The 6,000-nt window shown below is 37.3% G+C and overlaps 1 pseudogene; it reads right to left on the bottom strand.

Moving 5' to 3' along the window:
- LOC129526403 (D(1B) dopamine receptor-like) overlaps positions 1-5,238 on the bottom strand; it is a 28,128-nt pseudogene extending 22,890 nt beyond the window's left edge.
- Positions 5,239-6,000: the final 762 nt, after the last annotated feature.

Consider the following 6,000-nt stretch of genomic DNA (forward strand, 5'->3'; position numbering starts at 1 on the left):
CAGTTGTCCACCACCATGCCCAGCTAATTTCTGTATTTTTAGTAGAGACGGGGTTTCACCATATTGGTCAGGCTGGTCTCTTAACTCCTGACCTCAAATGATCCACTGCACCTAGCCCACTGTAACTTTTTAATGTGGCTACTAGGAAGTTTTAAATTGCATATGTGGTTCTCATTGTATTTCTATTAGCACTGCTTTAGAATATTATTTTTAATAACATCCAAATTTCAGTATCAGCCAAATGATTATCAACCAATATTGTTCTGTCTGGACTTAGTTCTATTTGACTAAATCAACTAAGTACCCACTGGTTTGTTAATAATTTCTAGAGTGATTATGAAACAAAATAAAGCTCTGAACTAGAAGTTGTAGAAAGAAGACAAGGAGGGCACTGCTAAAATCATAAAATAGAATCCTCTTTCTTTAAAAAGCTTACAACCTAAGCCTGGAAAGACAGAGTTGAAACACAACAGGTTATGTTCAAGGTCAAAACATAAAACAACTGAATTACTTTTCTTGAGGAACAACTGAAAGAAGATTAACAAGCTGGGTGTGGTGGCTCATGCCTATAATCTTAGCACTTTGGGAGGCTAAAGTGGGTGGATTGCTTGAGCTCAGGAGTTGGAGACCAGCCTGGGCAACATGGTGAAATACCGTCTTTACCAAAAATACAAAAAAACAGTCGAGCGTGGTGGCACATGCCTGTAGTCTCAGCTACTCAGGAGGCTGAGGCAGGAGAATCACTTGAACCCAGGAGGCAGAGGTTACAGTGAGCCAAGATTACGCCACTGCACCCCAGCCTGGGTGACAGAGTGAGACCCTGTCTCCAAAAAAAAAAAAAAAAAAAAAAGAGGAAGGAAGGAAGGTTGGTTGGTTAACTAAATAGAAGGACTACATCTCAGTATTTTTCAATACAAATACATTTAAAAGCAGGGTTTTTTTTTTTTTTTTGTTTGTTTGTTTTTGAGATGGAGTCTTGCTATGTCACCCAGGTTGGAGTGCAGTGGCATAATCTCAGCTCACTGCAAGCTCTGTCTCCCAGTTTCACGGCATTCTCCTGCCTCAGCCTCCCGAGTAGCTGGGACTACAGGTGCCTGCCACCATGCCCGGCTAATTTTTTGTATTTTTAGTAGAGATGGGGTTTCACCATGTTAGCCAGGATGGTCTCGATCTCCAGACCTCATGATCTACCCACCTCAGCCTCCCAAAGTGCTGGGATTACAGGCATGAGCCACCGTGTCCAGCCTAAAAGCAGTTTTAATGGATAGTACTAATGCTTTATAAGAGCAATTTATAGTCATATGAACCCTAATGACTACAAGTGTTAATAATGCCAATATTCATCATTAGGGAGTAAGTGAAGCCATGACAAATCCAAACATTAGAAAATTATGCAACATTTTAAAAGTAGGGAGGTAGAAACTTGTATAGACTGCCATGAAAGAAATTACAAAAGACGTTGTTGAGTGAAAAAATAAATTGCAGAACAGTATTTGAGGTATAGCACTATAATATAAAAACCTGCAAAGTCATTACATGTAGTCTATGGGCACATATAATAGGTTGAATCATAAGAAATTGCTGCTTTTCATCAGTTCAGAAATAATATTGGCAATTTCATGTGGATCAACCTAATATATAAATATACCAAACTGGTAACAGGGAAATAAGGAGGACTGAGGAGTTAGTAATGGTAAATTCTGATCTACCTATAACACTTTAATTTTTTTAATAGAGAAAATGTATTGATGTGTGACATGCATAGCATTAACAAAATTAGCTTTCTAAGATTTTAGAGAATCATCCAAGATGATTCACAGAAGTAGAATCATCATCATCAGTAAGAAATTAAGTGACTACTAAAAGTAATCATTAATTCAGTTGTAGGACTAATGATGCATTGACAAGACTATTGAGATATATAATTATGGAAATGGCTAAAATAGAGATAAAGTATCTATTTCTACCTCCCAACCACTAACAGAAAATTCAACACATTATACACACTGAGCAGCTCAAAGAAATTGTAAAGATCCATTATTATTTTTAAAAGGAAATTTAACCAGTGGATGCTTTCACTGAAAATGATAAACAATATATTCCCAGTATAAACCAGAAACAAAGTCTGCAGTAGAAAACTACAATGTCCCTAGATTCAAGTGGGGGTGGGGAGTCATATTTAAATAATAAGTGCAGAAAAACCAAAATATTTTAAAATAATTGTCCATGCAAGAAAGAAAACCGTATCATCTAGCTTGAAGACCCACTGTTTTTATTTTATAATTTATTTCATGACCTTTAGACTGCTAGAAAAATAAAACCTAACTTGAGGGCAAAGGTAATCTTTGAGAAAATATGTGCTATTGTTGCCTGCATAGATAATAGTGTGATTTATCCAGAAGGTGATAGAAATTTCATTTTCCTAGACCACAGATATAAGCCAAGGAGAATAGAAAGCTCTGACCTAAACTTCACAAGTGTCCCTTCCAAGCAGGGACACGTAAGAGTAAACAAAAAAAGAAGATCAAATTAAACTCAAAGTGAGAAGATAGGAAAAAATAAAGATGAGAATATAAATCAATAAAACAGAAAGAGGAAAGAAAGCAGAGAAAAGTCCATGAAAACAAAGGCTGACTCAAGAAGATCAATAAGATTGATAAATCTCTAGCCAGACTGATCAGGAAAAAAATAAGACAAGATACAAATTATTAGTATCAAGAATGAGGAAGGTGAAATCACTACAGATTCTACAGGTATTAAAATAATAAGAAACATTATGATCAACTCCATTCCTTTAATTTGTCAAGATAGACAAAATGAACAAATTTCTTGAAAGGTGCAAATTTATGCAAGGAGAGACAGATAACCTAAATAGGTACCTATTAAAGAAATACAATTTGTTGTTAAAAACTGTCCCACAGGCTGGGCACCGGTGGCTCATCCAGTAATCCCAGCACTTTGGGAGATGGATCACCTGAGGTCAGGAGTTTGAGACCAGCCTGGCCAACATGGCGAAACCCCATCACTACCCAAAACACAAAAATTAGCTAGGCATGTTGGTGCATGCCAGTAATCCCAGCTACTCAGAAGGCTGAGGCAGGAGAATTGCTTGAACCTCGGAGGTGGAGTCTGTAGTGAGCAGAGATCATGCCACTGCACTCCAGCCTGGGCATGGTGGCTCATTCCTGTAATCCCAACACTTTGGGAGGCCAAGGCAGGTGGATCACCTGAGGTCAGGAGTTCGAGACCAGCCTGGCCAACATGGTGAACCAGGGGGCTGAGGCAGGGGAATCACTTGAACCTGGGAGGTAGTGGTTGCATGAGCTGAGATTGTGCCATTGCACTCCAGCCTAGGCAACAAGAGCGAAACTGCATCTCGAAAGAAAAAAAAAAGAAAAGAAAAGAAAACACAACAAAAACCCCCCACAAAGAAAATTCCAGGCCAAGATGCTTTCACTAATAAATTCATGTATAATATAAGAAGATACATTTCCACTACTACACAACTTTTCCAGAAAACTGAAGATGAGAATATACTTTCTGATTCATTCTATGAAGCTGGAGTTATGCTGATACCAAAACCAGATGAAGACATTACAAGAATGTAAGACTACAGGCTGGGGCATGGTGACTCACGCCTGTAATCCCAGCATTTTGGGAAGCCAAGGTGGGAAAATTGCTTGAGCTCAGAAGTTCGAGACCAGCCTGGACAACATAGTGAGATGCTGTCTCTATTAAAAATTTTTAAAAAGTAGTTGGGTGTGTTGGCACACAGCTATGGTCCCAGCTACTTGGGAGACAGAGGTGGGAGGTTGAAGCTGGAGTTAGCTATGATCGCACCACTGCACTCCAGCCAGGAATTAGAAAGAGAACCTGTCTCAGAAAAAAAAAAAAAAAGAAGAAGAAGAAAAAGTGCACAGGTCTACAACCGTGGTGCATCCACAGTTTTATTAATACTCAGCAAGAAAAGGGAGTACACTGTTAAGAAGTACAACAGCATAGATGAATCTCCAAATAATTGTGCTGAAATAAATCAGTCCAAAAAGCATACAGTTCTGTATGATTCCACTTATATACAACTCTAGAAAATGCAAACTAATCTTGGGGACAAGGACAGATGGCAGGGGGAATGCAGAAAATTACAGAGGGACATGAAGAAATGTTGGGAGATGAATATATTCACTATCATGATTGTGGTGTCGTTTTCAAGGGTGTATATGTATATATCAAAGCTTATGGAATTGTACATGTCAAATATAGCTTATATCAACTATACCTCAATAAGCCTGGTTTGAAAATTTTTCTTTTTGAAAAAAGGACGAGAATCTAAGCTTCCTTATTCCTGGTTTAGTAGTAAACTTGAACAATTTCACCTGTCTCCTATACTTAAAATGACATTTCAGAATTTTAAAAACAGGATTTTAATAAAATAGCAAAGTTATTACATAAAATATTTGCTAGTAGTTAGCAAATATATTTGTAATACACATATAAATAAAGCCTCATAACATGATAGTAAGCAAATATCAATCTTAAAATTTTTTAAATTAAAGAGCAACTATATTACATACTGACTTTTTAGAGAGGGTTGGCATAGAAAGATAAGGAGTCAAAGAGGAAGGTAAGAAAAGAGAAAGGATGAGAAAGTAAATATACAAGAAAACGTAACCAGAGGCTCAAAAAAAAAAAGCAAAGTAGGACAGTAAAATAAACATTTTGACCTATTTATATGACTCTTAAGTTCAAAATAACTTGCTATGAGATTTTCATCATTAACTGACATTTAGATTAGAGAAAATATACATGAAGCAAGCCTCACCCCAGGCAATACAACAGCTCCGATTCCACTTTTCAGCTTTGACCTGCCTCGGCCACCTCGCCCCGACAGTCCTGCACCTCGAGGTCTCCGCTTTCCTGGAAATCCAGACCCACGGCCCTATGTAACAGATTAGGAAAAGTCAACATTCTGTGACAGCCCAAAATAATTTTTAAATCCAAATGCCACTGAGATAAAACATTTTATTAAATGTTATACAAACACTTCTTTAGATAAGTATTAAGAGACCCGGCTTATTATTTTTATCTTTAAAAGTATACTCCACAACTTAAAAATCTAAATATAAAATGCTTACAACCTTAGAATCATACTTTCGGGCTGTCACTGTGAACGCTATCAGCAAGCCTTTGCATGATTTTTCTCTTTCCCACTCCTACATTCTCGGTGACGACAACAACTATAGCCTTATCCAGATATTTCGAAGTGCAACAAATTGTATTCAATATAGAGTAAGGATAAGGAAGAACTCTCTCATTAACTGGTCTCGCGGTGATTACAGTAATAGCTAACATCTGTTGAGTACTTACTATGTACTAATTTAAGTATTTTTTACTCTCAACAATCCCATATAGTAGGTTTTATTATCCTCATTTGAGATGAGTGTGCTGAGGAATAAAAGGGTTAAGTAACTTGTCCAAGGTCGCTTAGCTAGCAAGTCTGGCTCCAGCGTCCCTGGGTTGGAAGCATATTCTGTACTGCTACATCAGCATGAAAGTTCATTTTTGCTAGTGTGTAACAGTATTCTTCCTGTCATTAAAATTAAGTCAGTTTCCTTCACTATTCAACAGTTCTCTTATGAACTCAACATTTCTACCTCATTCACCATTGTATTTAGAGGAAAATTTATTATTGTTGTTATTACTTTTATTTTTGAGACAAAAACTTGATCCGTCACTCAGGTTGGAGTGCAGTGGTGTGATCACAGCTCACTGCAGCCTAGAACTCTTGGGCTCAAGTGATCCTCCTGCTTCTGCCTCCCAAAGTGCCAGGATTACAGGAGTAAGCCAAAGCGTCCAGCCAGGAAAAATTATTTGAGGATTACAGAAAGCTGACAAAAGGCTTTGTGAAAGCTTTGCTTTAAATAATCTGAATAATAAATACTTGAAATGGAAATAATTTATCTGACTTCTTACACAAGAAATAAACCTATTGGAAAATGTGTT

Source organism: Gorilla gorilla, chromosome 14, assembly GCF_029281585.2.
Source record: "Gorilla gorilla gorilla isolate KB3781 chromosome 14, NHGRI_mGorGor1-v2.1_pri, whole genome shotgun sequence".
In the NCBI taxonomy this organism is placed as follows: Eukaryota; Metazoa; Chordata; class Mammalia; order Primates; family Hominidae; genus Gorilla; species Gorilla gorilla.